Source organism: Strix aluco, chromosome 2, assembly GCF_031877795.1.
Source record: "Strix aluco isolate bStrAlu1 chromosome 2, bStrAlu1.hap1, whole genome shotgun sequence".
Classification (NCBI taxonomy): domain Eukaryota; kingdom Metazoa; phylum Chordata; class Aves; order Strigiformes; family Strigidae; genus Strix; species Strix aluco.
The window spans coordinates 89,918,206-89,935,119 of NC_133932.1; positions in this window are offsets into that span (position 1 = coordinate 89,918,206).

A 16,914-nucleotide genomic window follows, 5' to 3' on the forward strand; every position below is an offset into this window, starting at 1 on the left:
ACATTAAGATTTAGTTTTGAGGCAGGCTTTTACAAATTGTTTTATTATTTTTCCTCGGTTCCTGCGGGAAGACTATCTGGCTGCAAGATAAAGAAAAGAATAATAAGAAAACTTAAATTAATTAACGAGAAATACCAGAAGAGTTTCTGTCAATATCCAAACTCTGGGTTTTCATCCCTATTTAAGAAGTCAAGCAGACTCTGCTCAGAGGTTCACCTACCCGCTCTAAATTATTACCCCAGAAACAGGGAGCATTTGAAATAAATGGAACAGCTGTCTGTATTGCCTCAGCTATAAAAGAGACTGTATTTCAATAAAGAAACACAAATAATGAAGTATTTTCTTGGGCTACGGTAGGAGGCAATTGGGAGCTTTTCCCTTTCAGCCTGCTGGTTCCCCCTGGAGCTTAGAGACCACCTGTTCCAAGGAGCTTCTGGGGCTGAATGGCTGGAAGGTGGATTTCCTTCCGAAACAAAAGCAAAAAGTATGGAGGATACCAACACTCCAGAGTAAGGGAAGGCTCGCTGTTGTTGCTTCAATTGCTTGGGGTTTTTTGCTTCAAATAGGAGGGTGATTTCAGCGAGATATTATGGGCTCACTTAGGGCTTGTGATTTTTTTGGTGATTTGTCCTCATGCTTGCCTTTTTTCTATCTATTTTAAAAAAGGTCAGTGGAATAGTTTTTCTTATAGCAGACAAGGAGTAAGAAACAAACCTGAAAAGGGATTTTCCCCTGACTCTCATTTACACTGAGCTGTTTTGAGTCATCTGATGCATGCGACAATGCCTGGGCCAGTGCAAACACCTTTTTTCTGGGGCACAAAATATTACCACACAGCGGTTAGTTTTGCAGCCTGGCACAGATATGCATGTTGTCATTATTTTAAATGAAATGAAATCTTCACGTTTATAAGAAGAAATGTTTGGGTTATTTCTGGACTGGTAGGAAGGATTAAAGAAACTTTTTTATCACCTTTCTTTACTTCCAGCTTTCCCCTGACCACTGGGACAGAGTAGCACAATACAACACAGCAAGTGACAAACTGTGACCCCTACTCTGCTCCCATCCTCATGGAGTAAGGTGCAACCTAGGGTACAATTGACATCCAGAGATGCACCTCTGGGAGACAGAGTGACTCCAAGGACTTTCATGGCTATGTGGTTTATGCAGTTCATTATGAATTTTCAAGGGGGATATCCCACATTGTGGATGAGGAAGAAGAGATGACTGTATTGTTTTAACAAAAATAACTTCGTTCTCCATTTAAAAAAAATACATCTCTTTCAAAACATGCAAGACTGTTTTATTAAAAAATAAAACTAATTTTTAAAGCATATTAAAAACATTAACACTGTGCCTGCTGCCAGAAGAGCCCCACTGCCGCGCTGTTGAAGGAAGGAGGACAGCATCATTATTTACGAGCGTCTGCACTCTCTCAGCCTTTCATGAAACCCTAATTTTATCTGGCAGCTCTTAAGAATCTCTGAGAAACTGGGCCCTTTGTTACCACTGCATCCATCTAACTTCTGCACCTAAAAAGACATGGACACTTTTTCATAAATAAAGAAGTCCAAACTTTCTGACATTGATGTCACACTACTGTTTTAGGCGCTAAACCATCAGGCTCCGCTCTCTGGGCAAGCACCAACAAGTGCCCCTTTTTGCTCAACTTCCAACTCTAGCTTTTAGAATAATTTTGCTGAGAACAGGATCAGGCCTCAGTCATCTGTTTTCATTGGGGGAAAAACAAGACAAAACAAAACAAACAAAACCCCTTTATTACTCTCTGACAGGAGTAGAGTAAAACCCAAGGGGGTTATTTTTCTCCAATTAACTTTTTCTAACCTCATTCCTCCCTCATTTTCTTTCTGAGATTTACTCCCAAACAGTTCATGCATACGTGTGCATGTGCCTGTGTGTCCATCAGTGTGTGTATGTGTGTGTACGTGCACATTTATCCTTGTAATGAAAAGGAATCTATTTGTTCAGATAATTTGCTGTTGTTTGCAACATGATACAGCTAGTCCTTTTGACTTCAGCGTGAATAAACAGCCTGATCCCGTAAAATAGGCCTTTTCTCTCCCGAGAGCTTGTTCCAAGATTGCAGAACCCAGGCTAGCAAAGAACATCTGCAACGGTTAGTGGAAACCCTAAGAATTCTTGTGAATAAATAGATTGGAAACTAAGTTGGAAATTTCTCCATGAGATATAAATTTTAAAAAATGAAATCCAGTTGATGTACCCAGTTTCCCTGGGAGAATACAAGTCTAGCCAACCCAAGTCTAAATACATGTGGTAGTGATCACTGTATGCTGTTTCCAGTTTATCATCAAAACCAATCATAGCTAAATTATTGTCATTCAAATTTAGCTTCTAATAATGAAAAGTTACACTTTTTATCACGTTTGGTTGCAAACCTCCTTTATAATGAAGATCTTAGAAAAAGATGAAACAATGCATACTTTTAAGCATCCTCCATACTTTTAAGAATCCTAGATGAACATTAAATGTATCAGTAAAAGCCACCAATGACGACCAGTACAGATCAAGTAGATTTAAGGGCTGTAATTCAAGTTTTACATCAGTCTGCTTTTCAAAACATTCATGGTGGTAACTCTTTACAGATTGGACTCGGTGAAAAACCTCTTTTCAAAGGCTGAGATCTCTTAACTATTTAGACTTTCACTTTTATACTCTCTCTTTTCTTAGACGTGCCTTCTTCATTTCAGTTGCATGCTCACTCTCCAGTTAACACAGTCCCCTAGAGACTGTCTTCAATTTTTTTTATGCTTACCACTGGCAGAGTGTTATAAAGCAAAATATTTGGGTTATATAGATTATAAACTAATAGATAGAGGTTACCAGCTTTGTGGGAAATATTTCACTCTTATAAAAAGAAAAAAAAAGGCAATATTGTTTGGCTTGATTTAGTATAGCTTTGGTACGTAGAATAAATCATTTGCAGCTGGCTTACCCATGCACATGCTCTGGGGGTGAGGAACACATGCATATTATCAATTCATTATTTGTGCTGCAGTTCGTTACCACTTATGTGCTGGACAGCGACATCACTGTCTACCCTACATCTGAGGGTATAACATTGATGGCAATAGATATCAAGCTGTTGGGAAGAAAGCAAAAGCTAGACTGTGGTCGGATTAACATTTGATTGCCTAAACAGTACGGCTTTGAAAGCATGGGAAAATTTGCCTAGTGAGCAAGCTGGATTTTTTTAAAAAACATAAAGCTTGCCAAGCTCCCAAACCTAAGGGGAAAAAAGGAGCTTGTGGAGAACTTTAATTAAAGTAAATGGAGAAATCTCCCCTCCTTCTTCTGACAAGAACTTAAATATGCTATTTTAACTTTATGCTCATACTGTCTCTTTTTCTCTACTCAAAAAAAGTTTAAGCAAGAAATTTTAACAAGTGCTTTCTAGTCTTCCAGTCCCTATTTCCCCTTTTTTGCCTATTTTGGTGAAGAGGAGAAAGCCTGTTCAAGTGAATACTGGCCCAAATTGTTCCACAAGACCTAGTGTTTCTCATAAATATGCACGTGTACCAAGTGTTTACCCATTTTAGTCTATTTTGGAGGCATTATGAAGTTTGCTCCCACTCTTTACTGTATGGATACAGACTACTGAAGTGACTGAACTAAGGATGCCCTCTACTGAGAAAAAAAGGATAGAAGTCTAAATGTGAGAGCTACAGAGAATCTTCACTAGCTAGTACAAGTAGTAAAAGGCTGATTGTTTTCAGGAGTAGAGAACACTGAGCTTTATTTCATTTTTCAATTTGACAATGGTTTTGATGAGGGTGTGGACAGACTTGGCCACAGAATTGTAGGTTATATCTACACTAGTAAACTAAACTGGGCCTGGGAATGTTCCCAAACAATTTGTCTTGATCATCTGCACTGTTCAAATGCTAGAAGGGTCTCCACACAATTATGGTTGACATCAATTAGCAGCTTCCCAAACAATTTCTGGGCATGATTTGGCAGTTGGCACAGGCCAGTGTCCATCTTGAATAGGGTGGAGTTGGCCACCTTGTTTTGGGTGGCCAAGGCAATTTAATACTATAGATATACGTTGCCTTATACCAGCTGGAATCATGTCAGAAAACGATCCTAGGCAGATTTAACATATCAGTATAGATGTAGCCTTAGAAAACAGGGACACAGGGAACTTGATGAGATCACCTGCTTCTTGCAGTGGGGTAAATCATGCATGACAAACGCTCACTGCTCCTGAATGTTTGTTCATCCAGTTCTCAAAACCTTCCAGGGACAGAGATCCCATAATCTCCATTGGCCGCTTATTTAATCATACTTGGTTTTCTTCAAATCTAACCTAAATACACCCTATAGCAATGTTAGGCAGACATTATTTTCCTAACCCAGTGCACTAATGGAAGAATATGTTTCTTTGCTCTTTGCAGCTACCATTTAATTATTCAGGATGACAATATATGGTTTCAGTGTTTTCTTCTTAAGATTAAAAATACTCAACTATTTGAAAGTTTCTAGTGGTTCAAGGTTTGCAGATCTCTAATATCACATTCGTATATGAGGTATTTAAGTCAACATATTGGCAAGCAATCGAGCATAAAAAAATTCACTCAGTAAACTGACTCCCCCTCTCCTGTCAATGTATAGGCATACACAGCTCTCGAGGTTGAATCATCTCATTTCAAAAACAACTAACAGAGGTATGATGAGTATTCTCTGAAGATACCTGTGTCTGTCCACTGACAACAGAATTAGTCCAGGTTTACTAACTCCTACAGAAATGTTTTACAGGGAAGTGTTAAAACAAGAGCTGGAGAAGGAAGGGTGATATATCATGATTGTCTGTGAAAAATTGCTAAAAAGTCTATCAGCAAAACCTGAATGCCTGAAAACTGCAACACCTGTGACATGTTCCTGTAATAGCTACCACAGGCCCAAACAGAGCTGGATAGCTTCCTAACAATGTGAATAATTTTGTTCTTGTTCATATGCTTTCATGATCAATAGTTTTAGTGCAGTCAGAGAGCACATGGGCTGCAGACATTCATGGGAAAGCAGTACCTGTTCTGCATGCTGGGTGCGTGGATCTGACGACCAAAATATTTGTGTTCAGAAGAGTCTCCTGAGGGAAAAACAAATATTCTATCTGAACGTGGTCTACATGGTCTTCTTACTACTATGCACAGGGTGACAAACATAGTGTAAGACAATAACAACCATTTATGAATGCACCCTCAAAAGTGATAGGCTTCATTGAGCTCATTCTTAAAGAAGTATCCAAAATACATCCTTTGATATTTTATCATTCTCTTAGCTATGAATAAGAGACAGATATAACTAGTTTTGGCCATTGCAAGAGCTCTCTTCCTGGAGCCTGAATATCTTCAACATTAATAAGGAAAATATTTGTAATGGAAAGCAAAGCATTTGGTTTTTTGCCAGAAGGAATGCAATACTGGGAAAATTATTTTTTACAATTATGTTACCCACATGCTTTATTTACCAAGTTTTCTCCACCCTATCAAAAGGAAGGCCTGTTTTATTCCCAATTTCTGTGTCAAAAGAAATGGCCTACTCCCTCCTTTCATGTGGGAGGAGGGAGCCCACCAGCCTTTTTTAACTGACACAATCTGGGCACTCTCCTGAGTCCCCTCCCTTTTCAAGGGTCTTTGAGGTTTTTCCATGTCTTTTGATCCCAGAAAAGATGGAGCCAGACAGGCAAATGCTTCCCATCACTTGATGGCCTAGTCATTGTTATCTGAACTCCTTTGAAGCTGGGAACCTGAAGTGCTTATCTGTGCCATTGTTTCACCTTTCCTGTTAAGTTCTGCAGCCTTTCCTTTTACAGTTTCTTTGGACTTCGCTGAGCATTCAGACAGGCACCAGTACGAGAAAAAGCAGAACCACACAGAGACCCTGAAAGATTGCACAGATGGTTTTCCAGCATTGCCAGAGGCAATTTTAGGTCATGGAGGAACAGTGGTTTTTTTACATGCTTCAAGAGAGTCTGCCCAAAATATCACAAGAAAGTGATTTCTTGGTGACTATGACAAATCACACAGGGTGCACGTTGGACGACATTCCCTGATTTCACCCTTTTTTGAATGGAATGTGCGCCTGGAAGCTGCAACACAATGCTGTGAGACTGCAGGTCCCCAGAGGCTGAGGCATCCTTCCACTAGGGTCTCTGGCAACAAGGACCCCTTAGATAAAGTTCAAGCATTTGGAATTCTTTCTGTGGAAGGAAATTCTGCAATCTAAAAGCTATATGTCTAAAACCTGAAATGAAATCAGTGATGTGTTCTGACTTTGATGGTGTGAATTTTTCTGTATTGACATCCTGACCATGTGATGTAGAAATCTTTAGAGTTGCTTGAATAGATAGATGGTCACCTGCTGAGGCAGCAAGGATCAAGATTTAAGTAGATATCTTGTACAGATTAGTCTCAAATTACATAATGAAGTGCCTGAATTAGGAGACCAGTGTTCCTAGCATTCCCCTATAGTCAATGGAGAAAGAGGCTTCCAAAATGCTGTCTAGAAAATGTCTCTCTAAAGTAGTATTTTGCTGTAATAATAATTAAAAAAAAATATGGTAGGACAATATTTGCAGGCAGAGGTAATATCTATTATTTGATTAACTGATGTGGGTAGAAGAATTAGACAAGCCTTTAGGTATAGAAAACTTTCTTCAGGTTGGAAAGAGAAACAACAAAAGCTTTGATATCTGGAATTGGAATTGAGTAGTATATCCTTTGTTAACAATTTTGGTATCCAAAGGAGGGAGTTATCAATATGAATTGTACTGAAAAAGAAGGCATCTTTAAGAAAATCTAGTATCAAGTAAGAGATGAAGAATTGGTCATAATTGCTGGATATTTTTATTTTGTCTCAATAGCTTTCAGTTTTTTCTCAATGGCTTCACATAATAATTAAAAAAAAAAGTGCTTCTTGCTACTCTTTTTTAGTACTAGTATTTTCCTAGTGAAAGCTGCAATCTCAGCTTTTTATGGTTAGGACTGGAACATACGCAGAGCAGTAACAGTCATCTCAGAAAATAACTGTATGAATATTCATATTTTTGTGCAGTAGAATAACAAAAAAGAACAGAGAATGGGCAAGTGAGAATAGCTCCAAAAGAACAAAATAATCAAATTAAAACATTTTTGCAAAATAACCAACCAGGTTTTTGAATGAAGATTTTTGGGCCAATATAAAATACTTCAATTCCCAATGAAAGATATTATTTAATTTGTCATTTAGATAACTTCCCATCCACTTTTTAACTTTTTTATCTTTTTCTTGTTTTCTTTGTTTAATTTAGGTCACCACTTTAAATGAAAATATAACTTCAAAATGAAAAACCAAAACAATTAATTCTAAATATGTCCAAAAATCCATAGGCAGTCCCCTGGTAGGCTGATAGACTCATACCACAGTTTCATACGATAAATAATACTGTGTGATTGTTCATCTTCTTTCACTTTGTCTGGTTTAATCTCTCATATCAACAGTCTCTTGCCATCTCTGTGAGATAGAAATTGACTTTTACTCTATGTAGAAAACCTTGCCTTAACAAAATCCTGTTGCATGTGTAGGCCACTTGGAAAGTATAGCCATACATATGACTTAGAAGTCTTCCAATGCAACTTCTTTGGATGGAGACAGGTGATTAATCAGAAGTGAAATATTTCTCAGAAATTATGAGGCTGACAAAGTTGTGAAGAAGCACACGTGGGTTTCAGAATCTGCTGATTCTGAAAGTTTCCATCCAAAATCTGACTCTTAGTTCCCATCCTTTCACTTGCCTTGCTGATAGGCTACCAAGTGGATTGGTGGGGAGTTGAGCCTGAAGGCTGCCAGCTCTTTATCAGCTCATATGGTAGATTAATAAACAACATTGTTGAATATATTATTCCCAGAGAGTGATGCCTATGCCTAATGTCAAATGGTACAAATTACGCAAGTAGCAAATATCCACACTGTTCAGCTTTAGCCTCTCTGAAGAAGACCATGTCCACTTGTCATATGTCACTGTTACTTTTGAGATCCTTGAGTTTACCTATCTGTCTAAAACACAACTTGCTAAACACATGCTGACCAATAAACCCAGAAAACCCTGCCCCTTTACAGGAAAGCTAGGGTTTCAGTGGAGCACGTTATTTTGCAAAACTGTCCAAATGCCAGCAGAACATTTGTTGCTTAGACAAGGAAGATGACAACACAAGCACTACCTCAAGTTGCCTTTCTTAGGTGGAGTATTTGCTTATGTCACTGCAGAACATTAGTAGATCATGAAAGCAAGTAGAATATCATAAATTTTAAGCTGGACAGATGCACAGTCAGAGACAACACCACCAACACTGTAAGAAAAGTCCAAGCTGAAGAAACAAAACAGATAAAACTCAGGCATCTTTCAAAGCTGGGTTTATACCCATAACAGGAATTTATACATTGGGTGCAAATCATGTATTTGGAAAGCAACATCATTCATTACACTATGAGAGGAAGGTCTCACCTGTTCAGTGTTAAAAATAACGTAAAATCACAACAGCACATGATCAAACCTAAGTTTCTAGACTAGCCATTGTGAAGTTCCCTTTGTGCAAAATCAGAGAAAAATTAATTTCTCTACAAATCAGACAGTAAGTAAAGAAGACAAAAAAAGAACCACTGTGGAGAGAAAAGATAGACATTCACTTGTATAGACACAGAATGATCAATAAATGTAGAAAAAGATAATATGGTCTCTGCAAAGTAAATTTTTTGAGAGATATCATTGACATCAAATATTTTTCTACCCTCGGAGACATAACAGCATGTTTGTCTATATTAAATGTTATCTTTTGGAAAATAAGCCACCATCTGGCTTGTATTTGGTAACAAGTTTTTTTCAGTGAAAATAAAGTAAACATTTTGATGGTAAGGAGACTACTAAGGTCTATGTAAATAGCATTTTTTCCCTAAGGAAAGATAATTGAGGACCTTAACCAGTGAATCTGAGCAGTTTTGGAAGGAGACAGAAGTACTCTGTTAAACAAAATTAACATTTCATAATAAACAAAATACAAATTCCATCAAATAAGAGTAACATTTAGTAAAGTTAAGCCTGGGAGGAAGGGAGGAGTGAGGGAAGGTTTTTTTAAGATTTAGTTTTTATTCTCTCATTATCCTCTTCTGATTTGACTGGTAATAAATGAAATTCATTTTCCCCAAGTCAGGTCTGATTTTGCCTGTGACTAATTGGTGAATGATCTCTCCCTGTCCCTATCTCAACCCACAAGCCTTTCATTAAATTTTCTCTCCCCTGTCCAGCTGAGGAAGGGAGAGATAAGAGTGGGTTTGGTGGGCATGTGGTGTCCAACCAGGGTCAACCCACTACATTACCTCAACTGCGGTAAGGCTTTTACACTGCCTCCCACAACATTCTTATGCTTGACCTGTTGTGAATACTAGGGCAAATATTGTTCAATCTCTTCATTAATGACCTGATACTGGGACAGAGCACACCCTCAAAGAGTTCACAAGTTTAAAAAAAAATAAATGAGGTGAGTGACTGACACACAAGATGGGTGTGCTGCCATTCAGAGAGATCTTGACAGACTGAAGAAATGCTCAGAAAAGAGTCTCATGAAGTTCAATAAAGGGAAATGCAAAGTCCTACATCTGGAGAGGAATAACCCCAGGCAATAGTACACACTGAAGACCAACTGACTGGAAAGCAGCTTTTCTGGGAATCTCAGGGTCCTCAGGGACACCAAACTGACCATAAGCTAGCAATGTGTTCTTGCAACAAAGGAGACAGACATCTTCCCGGGCTGCAGCAGAAAGAGCATTGCCAGCAGGTCAAGGGAGATCATCCTTCTTCCCTACTAGTGAGGTTGCGTCTGCAGCACTGTGTCCAGTTCTGGGATCCCCAGTACAAGAAAGATATGGACATGCTTGAGCTAGTTCAGCAAAGGGCCATGAAGATCATTAAGGATAGAAGCATATTTCATATAAATTCTGCCTGAGAGAGCTGGGACTCTTCAACTTGGAGAAGAGAAAGATCAAGTGGATCTTACCAATATGATAAAAATATACACTGATATACTGATGAAGAAGAGGCAGCCAGAGTCTTTTCAATAGTGCCCAGTGATAGGACAAGTGTCCATGGGCACAGGTTAAAACACCTGAAATTCCATCTGAAAGCAAGAAAAATCTTTTTTACTGTGAAGCTGGTCAAACACTGTAACAGGTGGTCCGGAGAGGTTGTGGAGTTTCCTTGGAGGTATTCAAAACTTGACTCGACATTGTCCTGGACAACCTTCTACTCTGTTAACCTGACTATTTGGTTTGTGCTTCCTATCCACCTAACAAATGTGTTCAAACTCCAAAATCAGACACACCACAGGCTGCATCTTTTTCCAGAGGGGATGCAGAAAAGGATCCCAGGTTGTTTATAAGTTTGTTGAACTCTCAGTGCAAATTGCTAGTTATTGTTTTTTCTGTGTTTCACTAGGTATAACAACTGTAAGGGAACAGAGATGTAGGAAACACATTTATAACACAGTAGGTTTATAATTTCCACTGCCATTGGAACAGCTTGCAAACCATTTTCACTCAGGAGTGACCAATTCACTTTCAAAAAGCTTAAAGTGTCCATTATTCTCCAGCTAGTGACTTTGAATTTTATTGAAATGGCTGTACACTGTACCATTTAAACATGGGCTATCCTTTGGCTAAATACCCAATTAAAGCTTTCATGCTCACTGAATTTATTTAATGGGAGCTGAATTGGAAGTTCCTAGGCTTCTTCCTGTGACCAAAGATCCACAAACACTTTCCTCTTTTTTTTTTTTTTCAGATCACAAAGTTTTCAGTGCTCTTAGAAGAAAACCAGAAATATCTTAATGAAAATATTAATCTACCCATTAGTTTGCCACTTAAGAACTCACAGTGTGAAGCTATTACATTGAACAAGTTGAAAACACTTTTAAGAGAGGTAGGCTCTAACTGTATTCATCCATGCTGCTTGCAAGCAGAAAATTATTCTGATATTTCAAAGACGCTGGGGAAAAAAAAAAAAAAAAAAAAGTCAAGATACACTTTCACACCTATATTTGTTTGATTTTTCTTTCCAAAATTAAATAATGTAAATTACAGCTCTTATAATTCTGAAGGAAGTTTACTGGAAATAGGCATGCAGTTAGGTTGAATGAAACAGAACTCAGTAGCAAAGAGAAAAATGGATTTGAACCTCCAAAATGTAGAGAAGCATATTCAGGAAGAGTTCACTGAATTACACAGTCTAATCCCATCACCATCAGAGTTAATGAGTGTTAGTTTGGGGGGGTTTTTTTGGGTTTGGTGTTTTTTTTTTGGTTATCATATCACAGGACAGCAAATGTTCTATGTATTTTAGAGAGCAAGCACAACTAGGCAGTTATTAACCAGCGTTATTGTGACTAAATCTGAATCAAAGAAAAACAAATGTGTTAGAAAATTCCATGTTGGAGCTGCTAGTGTGTAGACTTTAGTATCAAGTGTAATAACCAATCTGTAACAGGAGAAACCATGAGTATGTATATTTTTAGAGCTATAGGAATGTTTTGAATTCAGCCTGACTGGACTGTATCAAAAATACTCTCAGAAAATATGTTATTCAAGTTATTTATGAACTCATGGTGTTAATGATTTCTTTTAGTCAAGCAAGATGCTATATTTCAGGGCATAACAAATGAAATAGTTTATGACACTTTATGTTCTGTTTTCAGCAAAGTTGTCTGACTGTAAGTAATATAACTTTTGGTTTTAAGGATTACGTTTATGAGGCCAATTTTGTGGGGAAAAATGGAAGAAAATGAAAGAAAATGAAAAAAAGAAAGTTGAGTAAAAAAACCCATGAGCATCTGTAATATATTTTTAATGTAAAAATCTTATTTCTCAAACCTCTGATCAGGAAACTATTTTTTGGACCTACTAACCAAAGTGAAAAAAAGGCAAAGGGAACAGTCAGACATTTCACTGCTTGGTATGAATAATAAGATCAGAATACAGCCTTGTGTGAACATTAAATATGTTGAATGGGGAATTCTGGAGGCTCAGAGCTGGTTCTTCATATTAAACAATAAAAACATTTGAAATGTGGATTTGTCTTTCTCCATTTAAATCATTTTCAGACAGTGCAACAAAACCCAGTGCAGTGCAAGAGTATCTGGTGAATGCAGTAACCAGAGAATCAGCTTTTTCTCACTGGTTGAGTTTTAAAGAATTTTGCAAACCGAATGTACCTCCCAGGTAGCGTTTTCTATTTCTCTGCTCACACTTCAGAGATGTGAGTCAAAGCACTTAAACTTGGGGTTCAAAGTACTGCTCGGGTAGGCTAGAAAGTACTTTTTCAGCTTTTTCTGACATATTAAACAAGAAAAGTAGCCATACAGTGTAGGAAGAATGTAAAGTGTTATGATAAACTATGAAGTATATAGTACACACTGTATTTTAAAATCAAATTTTATGCAAGAGACGTTGTTGACAATGGACAGTAAAGAAGCTTGCAAAACTATTAGTATGAATTAATGCTGAAACTTATGTATATAAGACAAACCATTCTTAGTACAGGCTCAGAAACCATCTTCAGCAACAGCTTATTTTCTTATACAACAGGAGTATGAAGGAAGCAGCCACTTTGTACTGCGGGTGTAGCTGCAAATGCATGAACAGGTCAAACAAAACATGAAACCTATTTGCAGAAACTCACGAAACTTGACCAAGAACCTTATAATTTTTGCTTGTTTTAGAAGAGAAGGCATATTTCCTGATTCAAGAAAGATGGAAGTTGAAGAGAACATAATCCAATTTTCTTCCCAGCATGTGGACACCCAACTTTCTCTGAGGCGTATCTGTCAAGAAAATCTTGGTAAGTCTCCAAGAAACTAATTTACTGCACATTTAACTTCTGAACAAGATGATAGGATGATGGGAACTGGAGGAGTGGATGGACCACCACCTGTGTCAAGTGACAAGTGACAGTCGCTGTATCAGATGACAGGGTTTGCTCCAAAATCATGACTTGAAACATGGTGGGAAAATCAGTGGCAGGTAGCTGATCTATGCTACAGTATTTCTTAGGGAGAGGGAAGCTGTAGGGTCACAGAACTCCCAAGGACTGGGTGATGTGTGGCAGTGGTGGCAGAGGAGCTAATGGAGTCCTGAAGGACCTTAGCCTTCTTCATCTTCACCCCCGATACAACAGCATGAGAAATAGTGGTTATTAATTTATGACGGAGAGGTCTATGTAACAAGTGTATTCATATATTTACAGGAGAGAGAAAACTGGTATAAAAAGACCTTTGCCTTTTGATGGTTTTACATATATATATATATAAACAAATATACAAATTTCTTGATGTCCACAGTGTGCAGTACATGCACTATTTACTTAACACAGAAAGTCATTGCCAAGGAATGTTGTGATTGTCAATTGAATTTGGCAAACCTGAATCCTGCATTCATCTGTGACTATTTCCCTTTTGTCCTCTTTATCTGCTACAGAATTAGTGGTTCAAGTTAGTTCTGAAGATGTCATTTATCATTTTGAGTATCTTTGTGTGATTCAGCCTTGCATGATGAGTGGCACAGTCTATTCTCTGGTTTGCCTTATGTGTTCATTCACTAAGGCCAAAGAAGCTTCAGTCATATTCACATCCCAACCTTCATGCAATATTCAAATATTTGGATTTAGGCCTCAAGGCTGCAATGCGATAGACACCTGGTGTTTGATATACAATTCCACTGTTTAGCCCAGGGCATAAAAATGAAATGCACAGTTTTATGAATAAGCTGCTCTTTTTTTTTTTCCCCACAAGGAGCTCAAAAAGGGTAGCTGCCACACACAAACACAACACAATCCACCTGCTGTTCTTTGGTGCAAATGGAAAGATCAGTTCCTACAGTTCCTTTGTCATTATTGCAGTTTTCTGAATATGTTGTCATTTAGGGGGTTTATTCTTTTAACCTACAGACAAATACATCACACTCTTATTTGTGAATTATTTAGAATCATAGAATCATAGAATCATTTAGGTTGGAAAAGACCTATAAGATCAAGTCCAACCATTAAGCTAGCATTTCCAAGTCCACTGAAAACATGTCCCTAAGCACCACTTCTACACATCTTCTAAATACCTCCAGGGATGGTGACTCAACCCCTGAGCAGCCCGTTCCAATGCTTAACAACACTTTTGGTGAAGAAATTTTTCCTAATATCAAATCTAAACCTCCCCTGGTGCAACCTGAAGCCATTTCCTCTTGTCTTATCTCTTGTTACTTGGGACTAGAGGCTGACACTCATCTCACTACAACCTCCTTTCAGGTAGTTGTAGAGAGCGAGAAGGTGTCCCTTCAGTCTCATTTTCTCCAGGCTAAAGAAGTTTCCTCAGCCAGTCCTTATAAGACTTGTTCTCCAGGCCCTTCACCAGCTTCACTGTCCTTCTTTGGGCACACTCCAGCACCTCAATATCTTGTAGTGAGGGGCCCAAAACTGAACACAGTATTCGAGGTGTGGCATCACCAGTGCTGCATACAGGCGGAGAATCAATTCCCTAGTCCTGCTGGCCACACCATTTCTGATACAGGCCAGGATGCTATTGGCCTTCTCCAACACCTAGGCACACTGATGGCTCATATTCAGACGGCTCTTGACCAACATCCCCGGATCCTTTTCCACCAGACAGCTCTCCAGCCACTCTTCCCCAAGCCTGTAGTGTTGCATGGGTTTGTTGTGACCCAGGTGCAGGACCCGGCACTTAGCCTTGTTGAACCTCATACAATTGTCCTCAGCCCATCACTCCAGCCTGTCCAGATCCCTCTGTAGAGCCTTTCTACCCTCAAGCAGATCAACACTCCCAAGACGACTTGGTGTCATCTGCAAACTTACTGAGGGTGCACTTGATCCCCTTGTCCAGATCACTGATAAATATGCTAAACAGAACTGGCTCCAACACTGAGTCCTGGGGATCACCACTTGTAACCGGCCGCCAACTGGATTTAACTCTGTTCACCACAGCTCTTTGGGTCCAGCCATCCAGCCAGTGTTTTACCCAGTGAAGAGTACACCCATCCAGGCCACGAGCAGCCAGTTTTGCCAGGAGAATGCTGTGGGAGACAGTGTCAAAGGTCTTACTATAGCCTAGGCAAACAACATCCACAGCCTTTCCCTCATCCACTAAGCAGGTCAGCTTGTCATAGAAGGAGATCAGGTTAGTCAAGCAGGATCTACCTTTCATAAGCCCATGCTGACTGGGCCTGATCATCTGGTTGTCCTGTACATGCCACAGGATAGCACTCAAGATGATCTGCTCCATAACCTTCCCTGGCACTGAGGTCAGAGTGACAGGCCCATAGTTCCCCACATCCTCCTTCTAGCCCTTCTTGTAGATGGGCAACACATTTGTTAACCTCCAGTCAACTGGGATCTCCCCAGTTAGCCAGGACTGCTGATAAATGATGGCAAGTGGCTTGGTGAACACATCCACCAGCTCCCTCAGTACCCTTGGGTGGATCTCATCCAGCCCCATAGACCTGTGTGTGTCTAAGTGGTGTAGGTGTAGGTGTTTGGTTTAGGGTAAGAACACACGCACAATGATTCTCTTAAGGACAGTATTGGCTACAGTAAATTCTGTGGAACTGCATTGCAGTTTAGGAGTATTTAAACCTTGAATGATATCTGTCTCTTTTAAAAATCTATTTTTAAAATCTTTCTTGTGAATGAACCCTAGCATTTTTTTTTTTCAAAATTTATATTCAGTTAATATTTTTCATATCTTGCAAATAAAAGCAAACATTTCTGTTCCCTCAGGTAAATCCTAGACATTAGGAAATCCTGGAAGCCTTCTCCCTGTGATGTTTTCTCTACTCAAACACCTACAGCTATAAAACTTTAGGAAAACAGAAAATTTCTATAAAAATTCAACAAAGCTGTGGAACAAGGCTGTCCTAGATTTTACTGAAGGTCCTTGAATTCCAGTCTTTTCCCTCCTATTGAAAATAAGAATAAAGCACAACATTTCCAATATTTTTTTAAAAGGCAAGCATTTTTATCAGTTATCTATGTGCCTTATCGCTTACCAGTTTAGCTATCATTGATATTCTGCTGTGGCATGATTTGCTCTGTCATGCTCTATTTGTAGTCATCTGCAGCCATAAAAAGCTGCCGGACACTGCTAACACGTCAACACGAAAGGTTTTTGCATACATTTTGTACTGTTGTTCTGAAGAGCTTTCCCTTTAAGAATATGCTTTAGGATAGATTTTTAATACATAAATTGAATAATAATGAGAAATCAATAGCCCCACAGAAGTATTTCTGTCAGTTGTCAAATTAATCACCAATAACCTTCTGTATTGTTCAGTCTCATTTCAGTAACTAAGCAGTTTTGAGCCAGAAAGTAATTCCAAAATATTTTTTTCTTTTTGTCCATATGCAAGGAACTGAATCAGGAATGGATTTCCACAGCCTGACCAGACAAAGCACTGAGCTGATCTCCTTCCTTCTGGGGCTCATCCTTGCAAAGCTGAGCTGTGCACACCCAGGCATGGAGTATATGAGAGGGGAACTGCCTGACATCCTGTTTTTCCTTCCTCCGAATACCATGCCACACTATTTATATGTGTACCAGAACACAGCCAGATGGAGGAGTCTGGCATACATAGACCAAGGCTTTTGTAGGTCAGTGCAGTAGTTATTTCATCTCACTATTTTGTAAAGAAAAAAGCGATGTTCTCCATCCTACACCTAGTACAGATCTGATATGATAGACCAATGATGAAAATGGTGAGGAGAAAAATAGTGTGGGGGGGTTCACCACGGTTCTTGCCATCTGGTGACACCTCACTGAAGGCATGAGATAAGAAACAAGAGAGATTATT